Here is an 18,179-nt window from a genome sequence, read left to right as displayed (position 1 = left end):
CGGCGTCGGAGCTTCAGAAAAAGGGCAGTAAGTGGAATAGAGGGCGCCTAAGGCCCTGTGGAATCCTGAGAGACTACCCTAGGGGCTAGAGAGGTGCTGGAACCAGCTTGATTGTGCCAGGGGTGAGCTGAGACTAATTCAGAGGGGTTGTGGAGAGTGAGAGAGCCAGGTCTCTAGAATTCCCCCCTTGATCTACCTCAGTTTAGGCCTCAGCCTTGTCCAAGCCAGGGAGTAGACACCCTCAAGCCATCCATCTAACCACAAGCTGTGACTGGGCCAAATCAGCCCATAGTATTTTAAATGTGATCTGATTTTACAAGTGTCACTGTTGGCTTTTAATTATTTATTGAGAGCACTGTATCTATTGTATTTATCCTATTTATTGCTTCACCGTATTTATTGTTCCACAGTATTTATTGTCGCACAATATTTATTGCCTCAAAATATTTAATTGCCTGTTATGTAATGCACTTATATTTATGCCTTAATTATTTATGATCTCCCCTATTTATTGAATCATTAAGACAGTATTTATTTGACCTGCACTTTTTAAGAACAAGCCTTGTGTTCTGTGATTGCATTATTTATTTATTTAATCAGCAACTAAGAGAAAAAGAAGATAAAGAGAGATATTTTCATAATTTTTACGGTGTAGAGTCGTTTTTGGAACGGATGCACGCATGGTTATTGTATGGGTATGACGTATGCTTAGCACGGTGCCTGATTCCTGACCACTCGAGCCAAGCTGCCACAGTGTGTCTGGGAGAACACCACCACCCTGCCAGTGTGGGAGTGTGTTTTTCCAACAGCCAGCATCTAACCAAACAAGGGCTCCAGGAGCTCCTGGCTGAGTATGCCAAGGAACACCCATCTGAACATGGTGATGACCAGACAGATGATGAAAGGGAGGAGGATGAGGAGGATAATGACCCCCCTCCAGTAATCCCTAGGGAGGAGAGGGCCACCATACCCTTGACTCCACGAATCAACCTCTGGGAACCTAGAGACCACATAGGTGGACCAGGTACCAGGGAACTCACTGGGGGACCCCCCAGTGAAGAGGACAGCTTTCTGGCAAAGCTGGCCAAAAGATTGGATCTAGAGTCCAGACTCCTGGCTCTAGAGAAAGAAAGAAAGGAGATGGGTTTAGCACCCATCAATGGTGGCAGAAATACTAAGATTAAGGAGGAAACTTCTGATCCTAAAAGCCCCAAAGGGATTGCCCCTAAATTTGAGGAAGGTGATGACATCACCAAGTGGCTCAAAGCCTTTGAGAGGGCTTGTGAAATGAGAAGAGTAAAGAAACCTCTCTGGGGGGCACTCCTGTGGGAACTGTTCTCTGGTAACTGCAGAGACAGGCTTCTGACCCTCTCTTGGCCAGATGCAGGGTCCTATGGCCTCATGAAGAAGACTCTGATTGAGGGATTTTGGCTCACCACTGAGGAGTATAGAATTAGATTCAGGGGGGCTCACAAAACCCAGACCGAGTCCTGGATTGACTTCGTAGACTACTCAGTAAAGACACTGGATGGTTGGTTAGCTGGACATAATGTGCATGATTTTACTGGACTTTACAATTTGTTTATGAAGGAACATATACCAAGTAATTGCACAAATTAAAAGTTGCATCAGCATTTGGTAGACCCAGGTCTAATTTCTCCCCAAGAATTGGGAAAGAAGGCAGACCAGTGGGTCAAGACTAGGGTGACAAGGACAGCCACTGGGGGGGACCAGAAGAAGGTGGTTACAAAACCTCCCCAGGGGAAAGGTGGTGAGAATCCCCAAGATAAAAAGTCTGAGTCTTCCAAAGGGCCCCAACAACCTGTTCAGGGGGGTGAGTCTCAAACTCCTCCATGTGTGCCTCAACCTTAATGGGGAAGAACTATGATCCCTCAAAGGCCTGGTGCAACAACTGTAAGAAGTTGGGACACTTAACTGTAGATAAATCTTGCCCCCACAACAAGGCCCCTAAGGCAACCAGTACAACTACACCTGGGGTGGCAAGTCTACAGATGGGATCAACAGTGTGCTCAGAGCAAATCAGGATGCACACTAAAGCAGTTCTAGTTTCAGAAGGGGAAGTTGAGTTTGCCACTGTCGCTGTGTGGCCACCCAACTTAAAGAAGTATTTACAGTACCCCTGGGTTAATGGAACTATGATAGAAGCTCTGAGGGATACAGGTGCCAGTGTCACTATGGTGAGAGACACATTGGTTTCCCCTGAGCAATACTTGATTGGGAAAACCTACCCAGTCACCAATGCTGACAGTTTTACCACAAATCATCCAATGGCTAAGGTGACATTAGGCTGGGGGTGGGGGGGCTTACTGGCCTGAAACAGGTAGTGGTCTCTCAAAAGTTGCCCGCTGCATGTCTGCTAGGAAATGACCTGGAAACCTCAGCCTGGGCTGAGGTTGAGCTAAAGACCCATGCAGCCATGCTGGGTATCCCTGAATTGGTGTGTGTGCAAACTAGAGCACAGAGCAAGAGGAAGGGTGAAAAGTAGGTTTGGAGCCTGAAAGTATGGCCCAACTAACCAAGAGAAAAGGTAAGAAGACTGGGGGACCAGCTTCTGTATAGCAAACCACTCGGGACCCCTCTCCACAGGGAGAGGACTTGGACACCCCAGAGGGAACTGAGCCCATGGGGCTTGACCCTTACCAGGTTGAACTCTTGGGTCCAGGGGGACCCACTAGGGAAGAGCTGTGCTAGGGTCAGAAAGACTGGCCCACTCTTGAAAGCCTGAGGCAGCAAGCTGTTTCAAAAGCAAAGGGAGATGTCAGTGGTGCCCACAGAGCTTATTGGGAAGAGGGATTACTCTATGCTGAGGCAAGAAACCCCACTCCTGGAACAACCAGGAGGGTGGTAGTGCCACAAAAGTACAGGGAGTTCCTCCTAACTTTGGCTCATGACACCCCCCTAGCTGGACATCAGGGGCAAACCAAAACTTGAAAAAGGCTAGTTAGTCACTTTTACTGGCCCCAGATGCACCAAAAGATGAAGGAGTTTGTCAGCTCCTGTGTTACCTGTCGAGCCAGTGGCAAGACAGGTGGCCACCCAAAGGCCCCCCTGATTCCACTACCAGTGGTGGGGGTGCCCTTTGAAAGGGTAGGTGTGGACATTGTTGGTCCACTTGAACCTCCCACAGCCTCAGGGAACAAATGTATTCTAGTAGTAGTGGATCATGCTACTAGGTACCCTGAAGCAATTCCACTTCGGACTACTACAGCCCCTGCAGTAGCCAAGGCCCTCCTGGGTGTCTTCACCAGGGTAGGGTTTCCTAAGGAGGTGGTTTCAGACAGAGGTTCCAACTTCATGTCTGCTTACCTGAAACACATGTGGAAGAAGTATGGAGTGCAGTACAAGCTTACTACACCCTACCATCCACAAACAAATGGCCTTGTTGAAAGGTTCAACAAGGCATTGAAAGGCATGATCATGGGATTCCCTGAAAAACTCAAAAGGAGATGGGATGTCCTATTGCCATGCCTGCTTTTCGCTTACAGAGAAGTGCCACAGAAGGGTTTTCCCCCTTTGAACTTCTGTTTGATCATCCTGTGAGGGGACCACTCTGTCTTGTGAAAGAGGGTTGGGAGAGGCCTCTCCAAGAACCCAAGCAAGACATTGTGGACTATGTGCTTGGCCTAAGGTCCAGAATGGTTGAGTACAAGGAAAAGGCATCCAAGAATCTAGAGGCCAGCCAGGAGCTTCAGAAGCACTGGTATGACCAAAAAGCTGCACTGGTTGAATTTCAACCTGGGCAACAGGTGTGGGTTTTGAAGCCAGTAGCACCAAGGGCACTCCAAGATAGATGGAGTGGCCCTTACCCTATCCAAGAAAAAAAGAGTGAGGTCACCTACTTAGTTGACCTGGGCACTAGCAGGACACCCAAAAGGGTTACCCATGTGAACCGCCTTAAGCTCTACAATGACAGGGCTGACATCACCATGCTGATGGTGACTGATGAGGAACAGGAAGCAGAGAGTGAACCTCTCCCTGATCTCCTCTCCTACAGCCCAAAAGATGGGTCAGTAGATGGCGTTGTCTTTTCAGACACCCTCTCTGCCCAACAGCAGACTGACTGCAAGCAAGTCTTGCAACAGTATGCTAGCGTCTTTTCCCTGACCCCTGGACTGACAAACTGGTGTACCCATGATGTGGACACTGGTGACAGTGCACCTGTCAAAAACAAGATCTATCGACAGTCAGACCAAGTCAAGGAAAGGATCAAAGCTGAAGTCAGTAAGATGCTGGAGTTAGGGGTTATTGAACCCTCTGAGAGCCCCTGGGCCAGCCCAGTGGTTCTGGTCCCCAAACCTCATCCACAGAGTGGAAAGAGAGAAATTAGGTTTTGTGTGGACTATAGAGGGCTCAACTCTGTCACCAAGACAGATGCTCACCCCATTCCAAGTGCAGATGAGTTGATAGACAAACTAGGGGCAGCCAAATTTCTCTACCTTTGACTTAAGGATTAGTTACTTACCTGTAATTCTAGTTCTCATCCAGGGGTATACTCATCAAAGTCATAATCTATGAATAATCCCCGCCCACGTGCGGGATCCCGGAGCATATAGAAAATACATATATATACATATATATGCATATGTGAAAACATATACATGCAGCCTAAAAATGTTTCAAACATGGCAATGCTGTAAATTACATAGGTTTGCATTGTAGTGCCCCCTAACCCATAAGGAAAAAAGGAAGCACCAAGACAATTGTCACACAACAATGCTTTATTGCCATAAAGCAAACTTGTAATTGCAGGCACTTGCCTGTAGGCTGCAGTAGAGTATCAAGAAACAAAGAAAACTGACACCGTGCCTTTAAGACCTGCAGGAGACCCCTTGCTCCCATGGTGCACCACAGGTGACAGTTAGGTCAGTTCTTTTTGACGGTGCACTCGCACCTGAGTAGATCTGCAATTAATAAACAATGCCTTGAGGAGAAAAAGCTCGTCCAGGGAGGTGGGAGGGTCGCTTATGACTTTGATGAGTATATCCCTGGATGAGAACTAGGATTAGAGGTAAGTAACTAATCCTTCTCATCCAGGGGATACTCATCAATAGTCATAATCTATGAATAGAGTAGCAAGCCCATACCAAAAGTCTCGCGGACGAGCATTATAGCATTTAGAACATGCATTAACATCACATAAGCATAGCAATCATGCAAACAAATTCCTCAAAGAGGCCTGCCCCACCTGGGCGTCGGCCTGTGCGTCTGAATCTAGGCAATAATGGCGTGTAAAAGTATGTATGGAGCGCCATGTAGCCGCTTTGCAAATTTCAGACATGGGAACGTTGCGAAGGAGAGCTACAGTAGAAGCTTTCCCTCTAGTAGAGTGTGCTCTTGGTCTACCCTGTAGCACCTTGTGAGACAGCTGATAGGACAAGGCTATACATGAGACGGATGTATGACGTTACAACGCACACTTTTACAACGCATAATCCATTACAACGCATGACATTACAACGCATTTTTAAAAACTACCTTTACAACGCATTTCCATTACAACGCATACTACCTTTACAACGCACACCATTACAACGCATAATATTAAATTGCATTTAAGGTAAGTATTAGATAGTATAAGGGTAAAATTTACTTTTCTAACTCCAGGGGGTGCAACAGTAGAGTAAGTGTTGGATAGTATAGGGGTAAAAATTACTATTCTAACTCCAGGGGGTGCAACAGTAGGGTAAGTGTTGGATAGTATAGGGGTAAAAATTACTATTCTAACTCCAGGGGGTGCAACAGTAGGGTAAGTGTTGGATAGTATAGGGGTAAAAATTACTATTCTAACTCCAGGGGGTGCAACAGTAGGGTAAGTGTTGGATAGCATAGGGGTAAAAATTACTATTCTAACTCCAGGGGGTGCAACAGTAGGGTAAGTGTTGGATAGTATAGGGGTAAAAATTACTATTCTAACTCCAGGGGGTGCAACAGTAGGGTAAGTGTTGGATAGTGTAGGGGTAAAAATTACTATTCTAACTCCAGGGGGTGCAACAGTAGGGTAAGTGTTGGATAGTATAGGGGTAAAAATTACTATTCTAACTCCAGGGGGTGCAACAGTAGGGTAAGTGTTGGATAGTATAGGGGTAAAAATTACTGTTCTAACTCCAGGGGGTGCAACAGTAGGGTAAGTGTTGGATAGTATAGGGGTAAAAATTACTATTCTAACTCCAGGGGGTGCAACAGTAGGGTAAGTGTTGGATAGTATAGGGGTAAAAATTACTATTCTAACTCCAGGGGGTGCAACAGTAGGGTAAGTGTTGGATAGTGTAGTGTAATATTATGCGTTGTAATGGTATGCGTTGTAATGGTAGTATGCGTTGTAATGGAATGCGTTGTAAAGGTAGTTTTTAAAAATGCGTTGTAGTGTCATGCGTTGTAATGTCATGCGTTGTAATGGATTATGCGTTGTAAAAAATGCGTTGTAAAGGTAGTGCGTTGTAAAAGTTGCGTTGTAATGGTTGTTCCCCCATGAGACAATCCATCTAGAAATGGACCTCTTGGAGGCAGCCAGCCCGGTATTCGTTGGACCGTAATTAACAAAGAGCCTGTCAGACTTTCTAAGTGAAAGGGTCTTAGCAAGATAACATTTCAATACCCGCCGGAGGTCAAGAGAATGTAAAGCTCTCTCCGGGGGAGTGGTTGGCTGAGGAAAAAAAGTGGGTAACGTAATAACCTGATTAATGTGGAAGTCCGAGACCACCTTGGGCAGGAAGCTCGGATGAGCACGTAGTACCACTCTATTAGCATGGAAAACAGTGTAAGGTTCCTTGCAGCAGAGGGCCTGAATTTCACTCACCCTGCGGGCAGAAATGATGGCTACTAAGAAGGCAGCCTTCCAAGTCAGATGCTGTAAGGATGCCTTTTGAATAGGCTCGAAAGGAGCTCCCATCAACTTAGAGAGAACAATGTTGAGTTCCCAGGGAGGAGAAGGAGACCTCACTGGTGGAAATAGTTTCTTAAGCCCTTCTAGGAAATCTTTGACTACCGGCATCTGGAAGAATGAGGCCTGGGTAGGAGATTTTCTATAAGCTGTGATAGCAGCTAAGTGGACTCTGATGGAAGTATACTTTAAACCAGACTTTGCCAAGTGTAATAAATAGGGGAGAATAACCTGTTCTTGACCCCGGATCGGATCAAGGGCGTTATCTCTACACCAAATGTAGAACCTCTTCCACTTGAAGGCATAAGACTTCCTAGTGGAGGGCCTCTTTGCTTCTCGCAGAATGTTCATGCAGTCCGCAGGAAGATCTAAATGTCCGTACTGGACGAGTTCAGGAGCCATGCCGTCAAGCGAAGAGAGGGGAGGTTGGGATGGAACACTCTCCCCTGGTCCTTGGTCAGTAAGTTCGGCAGGCCAGGCAATCTTCGGTGTGGCACCTCTTACAACTGTAGTAGATCCGGGTACAACCACTGACGGGGCCACTCCGGAGCTATCAGGATCATCCGCGTTCTGGTCCTGTAGAATTTCTGTATCACAGCTGGGATGAGAGGAGGAAAAGCGTATAGCAATGTCCGTGACCAGCTGATCAAAAGTGCGTTCCCCTGAGATCCCTGTTGGGCGAACCTGGAGGCGAAGACGGGGCATATTTTGTTTGCCGCGTCTGCGAAAAGATCTATGTCCTGTACTCCCCACTGCCGGAAGATCTCTTGAGCGACGTCTTAGTTGAGCACCCAGTCGTGCGCTTCGACGAAGTCTCTGCTGAGGCCGTCTGCCTGGACGTTCAGGGTCCCTGGCAGGTGAACAGCGATGATCGAAAGGCCTCTAGCTAGTAGCCATCGCCAAATGGACTGAGCTTCCAGAGATAGGACTCGTGATCTGGTGCCTCCTTGCTTGTTCAGATAGAACATAGTTGTTGTGTTGTCTGTCTGAACCTGCACGTAGTTGGTTTGGAGGGACGGATACAGGGATTTGAGAGCTAGATGGACTGCTTGAAGCTCCAAGAAGTTTATGTGATAACTCTGTTCGGTATTGGACCAGAGACCTTGTACCTGAAGCTGGTCCATATGAGCACCCCAGCCCTGCAGGGAGGCATCTGTGACCACTGTCTGTGTCGGAGGCGCCTGATGGAAGGGGACGCCGTGAAGTAGATGGGAGCGTTTCATCCACCATCTGATGGAGTCTTTGGCAGCTTGGTTAAGAGAGATGAGATCTTCCCAGCGGCCGGACCTCTGCGACCACTGATCCTCTAGCTCTTGTTGCAGAGGGCGCATGTGAAGACGTGCATTGGGCACAATGTAAATGCACAAAGCCATCGACCCCAGAAGTGACGACACTTGCCTGGCTGTGGGAAATGCCGCGTTGAGAAGCGTGTGGCATTTCTGAAGCATGGATGATAACCTCTCCTCCGAAGGACACACGCTTGCCTTTGCGGAGTCCAGAGAGGCGCCCAGGTAGTGAATCCGCTGAGTGGGATTGAGGACCGACTTTTTGTAATTGACCTGTAATCCCAGCGACTGTAGGAGATTGAGGCAGAACGAGAGATGGCGCTGGAGTCGAACAGGAGTGGAACTCTTCAGGAGCCAGTCGTCTAGATAGGGATAGACGAATATCTTCCGTTTGCGGAGGAAGGCAGCTACCACCGCCATGCACTTTGAGAATGTCCGCGGGGCGGATTTGAGGCCAAACGGCAGAACTCTGTACTGATAGTGCTGACGAGAGATCTGAACTTCCGGTGTTTCACTGAGATAGGAATTTGGAAGTAGGCATACTGTAGGTCGATGGCACACATCCAGTCTCCCTTGTGAAGATGCGGGAAGATCTGATGCAGAGCCAGCATTCTGAACTTTTCCTTCCTGACAAATCCGTTGAGCAGACGGAGGTTGAGAATGGGTCTGTACTCTTTGACTACTCCTCGTTTTTGATCAAGAAAGTACCGGGAGTATACTCCTTGATTTCTTTGCAGGGGCGGAACTTCCTCTATGGCCTTCTTGGAGAGGAGAGTAGCTACTTCGCCCAGTAAAAGCCGATTTTGGATTTGAGGGAGGTGCTGCCTCCGTGGGGATACATGCGGAGGGGGAGACTTGAACTTCAGCAAGTAGCCATGCTGTACAATATTCAGCACCCATCTGTCTTTTGTAATTGCTTCCCACTCTGCCAGGTGAACACTGATACTTCCTCCTACCGGAGTGGCGAACGAGCGCGGAGGAAGTAAGATCTCACTGTTTTGAGGGCTGTTTGGTGGAGGACTGTTGCTGCTTTGCATTTCCTCTCCCTCTGCCACGACCCCTTTGTTGAAACTGGGACCTCTGCTGATTTTGGGAAGACCATTGGGGTGTTTGAACGCGCTGATGAAAGGCACGCTTGTCGCCCTGGCGAAAGCCCTTTCGATATTCCTTGCGCTTTTCCAGCCCAACAGCTTTTACAGTGTCCAACTCGGCCTTCATTTTGTTCATTTGGTTATCAGCGTGAGCCCCAAACAAAGATGACCCGTTAAAAGGCAGATTACAAATTTTTTTCTGCGCATCAGGCTTGAGGCCCGTCAGCTGCAGCCCGGCTGAGCGCCGAGAGCAAACGCCATGAGAGTAGCCATGTGCGGCGAGGTCCGAAGCATCCGCAGCCGCACTGATAATTTGATTGGCTACGAGCCCACCTTCCAGGAGAATTTCATTAAAATCCTGCCCGTCTTCCCTTGGCAGTTTCTCAGCAAATCTGGAGAGGGAATCCCACAGAGAGCGATCATACCGTCCTAGCAGGGCTGAAGCACTAGCCACTTTCATGTGTGAGGCAGAAGTGTTGCACATCTTTCTGCCATACAAATCCATTTGCTTGGTGTCTTTCTCCGGGGGGACAGAAGAGGACACAGAGGCAGAATGGGACTTCATGGCAGTCGCTATTCTTGAAGGCACAGAGCCCACCGTAGCAGGAGTAAGAAATGTGGCCATCTCTAGCTCCAACAATCCTGGCACCAATGGTAGCAAAGGTCTTGGTGCTGACCGGTGATGCATCATATCAAATATAATTGACGTGCGTGCCAGAGGGGTATGTAACGTGATATTCAATTTCTGCGCACCTCTACCCAGGACGTCAGAGAAAGTAGCGATGTCATCCACAGGGGACACTCACGACGGGGGTGTAGAAGACAAGGTCGGAGAATAGTCCCGGACCGAGGACCTTGTGGAGGAAGACCAGGTGGGTGATCTAGTGCGTCGCCTCTTGTGGGGACGGTCGCTGTGATGACCCCTGGACCATGATCCGTGTTTGGAAGGAGATCTTGGCCTTCTGTGAGAAGAGGGACGATCCCTGGATCGTGACCGGCGTGGAGAAGGTGGCTTTGGACTACCAGGAGGGGACTTGCTCCTACGCGGAGAAAGCCTGGAGGGAGAGTACGTGCGGGAAAAGTCCGAGCCCGGACTTCTGCAGTCACCTGTACCCACATTCTCCAACCAGCGAGGGGAAAGTCCAAACTTTTCCGGTGCCTTAGGTGATTTTTCCGGAGAGATCTGCACAATATGCAGGCCTGGAGATGATGATCGATCTCCTGAAGATCTAGATCTGGCTCTTCTCTCCGTGGTCACTTCTGCTCTTTCCTTCGACGTCGAACGCCTCGACGTCGATGATGTTTGTGTCACCATCGGTGCCGATTGTTGTGAATGGCGCTCCGCCCTCGACGGTGGTCTCGACGCCGACCGCCTACGGCTTTGCAGAGACCTCGACGTCGATCTTCGTCGTCGAACAGGTGTTTGTCGTCGAACTGGCGACTTCGACGTCGACCTTCGTCGTCGACCTTCCATGACGTCGGCTTGGCGACTTCGACCTTCCATGACGTCGGCTTGGCGACTTCGTCGTCGACCTTCCATGACGTCGAATGGGGGTTGACCTCTTTGACGTCGAATGCCTTGACGTCGAATGGCCCACTCACGGCGAGACATAAGTCGTCGCATCTCTCGACGCCGATCCCCTCGAGGGTGGCGGAGAGTGTCTCGACGTCGACGGAAGCCTCGACGTCGACGGAGACAGTCCAGATCTCACCGGACTAACAGCCTTCGAGCCCGAAAGACTGCGCCTAGACGCCGACTTACTTCTCTGCGGCGGAGAATCTCGACGTCGAGATGAATCTCTTGAAGCAGAAGTCGTTTTCTGTTTTTTCGACAGTACCTTCGACGTCGACGGCGAATCTCCTGGAATCTTGGTCTCTGAAGAAGGTGGTTTTAAAGATGAATGGTCGCCTTCACGACGGCTTCTTTCCTTCTCCAGCTGGGCATGTAGCTTGATGCGCTCTCTATCGCGCAGAGTGCGCCTGGAAAACTTCTGGCAATGGGGGCACCGGTCAGGATTGTGTGAAGTTGGTAAACACACAATACACACAGAGTGTGGATCCGCCAGTGCCATATTATTGCCACAGGGAGGGCATTTCCTAAATAAAGCAGGCATTCTGACTGGAAAAAATGTTAAATTCTTCAGGAAACCAGCAGAACCCGCTTTCAGGAGCCAAAAAATGTTGAATTTTCTGAAAAATTCTGTATTACCAAAATTTCAAGCTCCAGGATCCTCATAGTAGGAGCCGGAAAAAAGAACTGACCTGTCACCTGTGGTGCATCATGGGAGCAAGGGGTCTCCTGCAGGTCTTAAAGGCACGGTCCCCTCACTCTAATGCCTTAAAGGCAAGCTGTCAGTTTTCTTTGTTTCTTGATACTCTACTGCAGCCTACAGGCAAGTGCCTGCAATTACAAGTTTGCTTTATGGCAATAAAGCATTGTTGTGTGACAATTGGCTTGGTGCTTCCTTTTTTCCTTATGGGTTAGGGGGCACTACAATGCAAACCTATGTAATTTACAGCATTTCAATGTTTGAAACATTTTTAGGCTGCATGTATATGTTTTCACATATGCATATATATGTATATATATGTATTTTCTATATGCTCCGGGATCCCGCACGTGGGCGGGGATTATTCATAGATTATGACTATTGATGAGTATCCCCTGGATGAGAACAGGAGGGTACTGGCAGATTGGCATGGCCGCAGGAGCAAAAGAGAAAACAGCATTCTCCACACCTGATGGGCATTATCAGTTCACTGTGATGCCCTTTGGGTTAAAGAATGCCCCTGCCACCTTCCAGAGGCTGGTGAACCAAGTCCTGGCTATGTTGGAGTCCTTTAGTGCAGCTTATCTTGATGATATTGCTATCTTTAGCTCCACCTGGCAGGATCACCTGATCCATCTTGGGAAGGCTTTAGAAGCCCTGCAAACTGCAGGCCTAATTATCAAGGCATCCAAATGCCAGATAGGGCAGGGCACTGTGGTGTACTTGGGCCACCTTGTTGGTGGAGGCCAGGTACGACCCTTACAGCCCAAGATCCAGGCCATCCTGGACTGGGCAGCTCCAACAACCCAGACTCAAGTCAGGGCATTCCTTGCCTTGACTGGGTACTACAAGAGGTTTGTGAAGGGATATGGGTCCCCTCACAGAACTTACCTCCAAGAAGATGCCCAAGAAGGTTAACTGGACAGTTAGTTACCAAACGGCTTTTGACACCCTGAAAGAAGCAATGTGCTCAGCACCAATACTAAAAGCTCCAGATTATGCCAAGCAGTTCATAGTGCAGACTGATGCCTCTGAGCTAGGGATAGGAGCGGTCCTATCCCAGACTAATGATGAAGGCCATGACCAACCTGTTGCTTTTATAAGCAGGAGGTTTCTCCCCAGAGAGCAGCGTTGGAGTGCCATTGAGCGGGAGGCCTTTGCTGTGGTTTGGTCCCTTAAGAAGTTGAGGCCATACTTGTTTGGTACTCACTTCCTGGTTCAAACTGACCACAGACCTCTCAGATGGCTAATGCAAATGAAAGGGGAAAATCCAAAACTACTAATGTGGTCCATCTCCCTACAGGGAATGGAGTTTGAAGTGGAACACAGACCTGGGACTGCCCATGCCAATGCAGATGGACTTTCCATTTTCTTCCACTTAGACAATGAAGACTCCATAGGGCAAGGTTAGTCTCATCACCTTTCGTTTGGGGGGGGGTTGTGTGAGAAAGTGCCATCTTTCTTGCATGGTATGCCCCCACTTTTTGCTGAATTGCTGATGTACTTTGACTGAGTGTGCCCTGGGCTCCTGCCAATCAGGTACCCAGGGCCTGTGTTCCATCCCTAAAACTGCATGACGCCTAAACCCAATTGGCATCTCTGGCCACATGTCAGCCCCTGGTAAATGGTACCCTAGGTACCCAGGGCCTTGTGACCAGAGAAGGCCCCTAAGGGCTGCAGCACTTATTGTGCCACCCTTAGAGGCCCTGTACCCTGACACACACACACACTGCCTTTGCAGGCTGAGTGGCGTGGTGCAGAACAAAACAGAGAGTCGACATGGCACACATCCCTGTGTGCTATGCCCACAACACACACTGCCCTGGCATACCTCAGTCACCCCTCTAGCTGGGTGCCCTATGCCAGTGGTGTGGGTACAGGTGCATGAGCCCTGTACCCCTACAGTACCCAGGTCCATTCCTGGACACTGTAAATGCAGTGCTGCCATTAAGAACATATGGTGCTGGGAGGTCGTCATCATGGGCCCCCACCGGTTCTGACCCCCACTCAGGCGTTAAAGCCCAAGTGAGGAAAGGGGGTGCGCCAGCCTCTGCCAACCCCACCCCTCAGGTGGGGGAGGCGAGGTGAAGCACAACTCCGGGCTCTCGCCATCTTGAGGATGGGGAACCCTGCCCATTCAGGATTAGGCTACTGCCCCCCTCCCACTGGAGAGTGGCAGGATAGGGAGTGTACCCACCCCAGGGAAGGGACCCATTGGACCCTGACCTCTACCTACCTGTAACGCCTCTAAATTGAGTATTTAGGGGCACCCTGAACCTTCCTTCCTCAGATCCCAAATCCGAAACAAGCAAGAATAACAAGAAGAAAGAAGACCTGCCGTGCAGCTGCTAACAAGAGGACGATACCAACTGACTTGGCCCCAGCCCTACAGGCCTGTCGACTCTCGAACCTGCTCCTGCTGAAACCCGGCATCTCCAGTGGTCAGCAACCTCAAAAACCCCAGAGGACCGGACTGCCTTGTGACTTTAAAAGACTGGGACTCCCACGAGCAGTGGTTCTGCTCAAAGGAAGTAACAAGCCCCTGGTGCCTAGCAGGAACTGCGACTCCTGCACACTCTGCACCCGCCAAGCCTGGCCTGTGCCGGAGTGGACAAAGACCCCGAGGCCGCCCCCCCCCGGCGACTTTGACCCCGAATCCAGCACCCAAGGACCCACCTCGACGCTCCTGACGACGCCTGCAGCCTCAGAACCAAGGACCCCTCCAACCGCGACCAGCTGAGGGTAAGATTTCCAGACGCGAAATGACACCCCTGCATCCGGCGCCCTGCGCCCAGCTCCTGGGTGCCTACCTAACCTACAGCTTCCCAACTTACCTCTCGAAGTGGTGGTCGCACCTGAAGAATCTTCGTCCCCGAACTTGCAGCCTTTGTTCGTCACTGAGCTTCTCCATTGAAATCCATTGAGCGCCCGACGGCTCAAAAGCACTCTGCACCCCGCCGCCCGAGTGCCCCTGGGAGTGCAACCTCTGTCCTATTTCTCTTCCCCACTTGCCCTGAGCAAGTGACCAGGAGCCCAGCTCCCACAGCTGCGTGGCCTGCCTGCTAGCAGCCACCAACCAAAGGCCCCCTGCCCGCCATAGGCTAACATTGGGCCTAACTCTCTCTGCACCCGGCTGCCCCTGTGCCGCTGAGGGTGTAACAACTGTACCTATCTGACCCAGGGAGACCCCTGAGTCTATGCCCAGAACCTTAACTCTGCCAGTCGAGTACTTACCCAAAAGCCGATAACTCACTTTTCCTCCATAGGGTAACATTGACTGGTTTCACTTGAAAATTCTTCTAAGTGACGAGTTTTGACATTCTAAAATATTCACTAAAAATCAGCCGATCAACGAAAACGAAATTACTCACCTGCTATCAGGAGAGATCCCAGTGCTGGATCTTGGTGCCCAGCACTGACCCTGAAAAGTAATTACAACCATACTTACCAATAACTTGATTTTCCTCCATAGGATAACATTGCCTGGTTTTTGCCAAATTCTTTTAAGTGTCGATTTTTGGAACATACAAATATTCCTTAAAAATCGCCTGTGTAAAAAAAACGATTTCTTTCAACTGTTTACAGGAAATGCACCAGGGTTGAATCCAGGATCCAACCCTGAGTAAGAAAATCATTCGTAAAGTAACTGACACTGCATTTACTTAAAAAGTCCCATTGAGCTCAATGTTAGAATTGTGTTTGAATTATGTTGCCTATTGCAACAAATGTATCTATTGCATTAAAAAATCTATTGCCTATTGAAAGTATTTAACTAAAGCATCTCATTCTGAGAAAGTATATTTTGATACCTATTGTTGGTTCTAAAATAAAACGATATATTTTTATATACAAATCATTGGCCTAGAGTTCAGTTCTTGAGTGTGTGAGACCATTTGCAGACTGAATGTGTACAACAAATGCTTTAAACTGTCCTCTGATACTGCCTTACTGCTCGACCAAGCTACCACTTTAGAGAGTAAGGTTATATCTAACTTTAGCCTCTGCCAAACCTCTGGGGACTGTGGACTCTGTACCTATTTGGGAATAGTATATACAGAGCCACTTTCTTACAATATCTTACCTAGAGGCCTGTCAGATCACTCTCCAATAGCGTTGACATTGCGGCTGGACATAGCCCGCCCTTCCTTCAGATGGCACCTTTCAACATGGCATCTCCAGGATCCACAATATAAAACCTACATATATCAGGCCATTACTGCCTATTTTACTGAACCTTTGGGAACAGAGAGCTCGGCGATGACCATCCGGGAGGCTATAAAGCCAATCCTCAGAGGCGCAGACATATTTTGCGCCGCCCAGCGGAAAATGGACCAGGAAGCATTGCTCCAGGCAGAGGCTCAAATACTTGATTTAGAACAACAGAGTCGGGATGTGAACGGTAGGAAAATTCGCAGCCAGTTCATTTTTGTGCAACAAACACACACTAACATTCTGCAGGATGAGGCCAGTCCGGCCTGGCTTGCCTCACGCAGCTGAATATATCAGTGGGGGGACAAGTCGTGCTCTCTCCTGCACCGCCTACGCCAGCAGGCGACTCACCCACTAACAACACCTGGCATTCTGGGTGAAGATGGCCAAACGCTGACAGACCCAACCCAAATCGCGTCTAACTTTGCGACATATTACGCCAATCTATATACCCATAACGATGTGCTACCTGAAACGGTGATTAAATGCTTTATAGAAGACTTACCCCCTAAAGCACTGTCAGATACGACACGGGCAGAACTAGATGCTCTATTAACAACTGAGGAGCTGAGTTGCGCACAGACAAAGCTCCGGGCCCTAACGACTTCCCATGCGGGTTTTACAAGCTCTTACAGTCCCAGTTCGTTACTCATTATCTGGAGGTGGTAAACGCTCGAGAAGGGAACACGTCCGTCTGATTGGCGATGTGAGAAGTTGGCCTGGTATATGCTGCTCACTATTTCTAGTGATCACCTTGTACCATGCCAAGCAACCCTTATGGTGGTGGTTGAAGTCAACCTAGATAGACCAGCTATCCAAGTGGTAGCGTGGACAGTGCAGTCTGCAGGCTAAACTCTTGAGGGCATGTGAAGCCAGCTGTTTTACCATATGTAACCTCCTTGAATACCAAATGAAAGGACACCACACAGATATATATTCAAAAGATATATGTATTTATTTACTAAAAGTATCCCCTATACTCTTTATGAGCACAGAAGTACATTCGTTAAAACAAGGCAATGTACTAAAATAGTGGTATAAGAACCACGTATAGAAAAGTAAGAAGGCCTAGGGCCTTTAGAATTGCTGGGACTACAAGGAGCTAACAGTAGTTAGTGACCAGGAGGCCCACAGGATGCGTCTGCAGTGCTGAAAGTTACACGCGTGCACCTATTGGATTCAATGGGTGCGTAAAAGTCACAAAGTTAAAGCAAAGAGAGTCTTCCGGATGGACCAGAACCTAACAACTGGAAACCTAGACACTAGAGATGTTTCTCTACACAGGAGCACCGGAGTGCCAGCGTTACCTCACCCACAGGAAGCGGGTGAATAAGTGGCAAAGTGCGTCGGGTTTCGTCGTGCAGGTCTATGGAGCCTGAAGATGAAGATGCTGCAGGCGGCCAGGCGAGAAGAGTTCCGGTGGATCCAAGGGTGGATCTGAAGAGTAGAAGACCTGCAAGCAGAGGGGACAATGTTCAGAGTCACTAGCCAGTGACCGGCGTGGAACCAGGAAGGAACCAGGCGATGTTGGGTGCCAACAGGTGAAAAACTGAAGCTTGTCTCTGCAGCCACGTGGAAGTGAAGATGTCGACGACGTCCAGGAGTCACTCACGAGCTGTCCCACGAAGGCTCTAGCTGATGGCGGTGTCGGCTTCTCGATGGGAGAAAACAGGCCTTGGCTAATGCAAGTCGAGTGGCAAAAAGCAAAAGGGCCCCACGCAGATCTCGTGGATGCTGGAGGGCTGGTTTTTGGTGCAAATGCTGCTCGGTGTTGGGGCTTCTCAGGGCCCTATGCACAACGATGAGGATGCCTCGGGTGCTGCGCAGTCAGCGTGTCGTGGATGTTTCAAGATGGCCGGTCCCACGTCTCTCGGTGCCCCCACGGGTCTCTTCTTTGCAGGGACTGTGGGTCGGGCTCTGAGATGTCTGGGAGTCGTTGAGTTGCTGAATGGTGCCGGTGTTCACAGGGTGGTCACTCCTTGACCACAAGGGAGATTCTCTTCAGTCTTCTGTGCAGCAGAACGTCAAAGTCCAGTGATTCTTCTTCTTCAAGTCGAGTTTCAGGATGATCTAAAGTCCTGGGACACAGCTCCTACTCTTATTCCAAATCTAGGGGCTGGATTACCTGCTAGGTCCCTCCTCTGGGTGGGACCAGGAAGGGGGGTGGTTACACCCCCTCTCCTTTGTTCAGTTTCGCACCAGGGCTGGGGCTGGAGAGCCCCAGCTCCAGTTTGAACTGGCATATGCACAGGGACACCTTGTGTGCCCCAGGCATGTCTCAATCTATTCAGCCCTCCCTAACCCACTACACAAAATCCTGTCTGGGGTGGTGCAAGCACCTCCCCTGACAGGAAACCCTTTGCCCAAACCTCCCAAGCTGGAAGGACTCCCAGCAGCAGGAGGGCAGACTTGTGTCTGTGGT

The 18,179-nt window shown here is 49.3% G+C and overlaps 1 protein-coding gene across 2 annotated transcripts in view; it reads right to left on the bottom strand.

Moving 5' to 3' along the window:
• The window catches only part of TCEA2 (transcription elongation factor A2), a 360,970-nt gene that overhangs the window by 198,176 nt on the left and 144,615 nt on the right, over nucleotides 1-18,179 (bottom strand). The window lies entirely within an intron of this gene.

The sequence above is a fragment of the Triturus cristatus genome, chromosome 7, assembly GCF_964204655.1.
Source record: "Triturus cristatus chromosome 7, aTriCri1.1, whole genome shotgun sequence".
NCBI lineage: Eukaryota > Metazoa > Chordata > Amphibia > Caudata > Salamandridae > Triturus > Triturus cristatus.
Note: the sequence above shows the minus strand (reverse complement) of the source record. Positions and strands in the feature narration are given on the sequence as shown.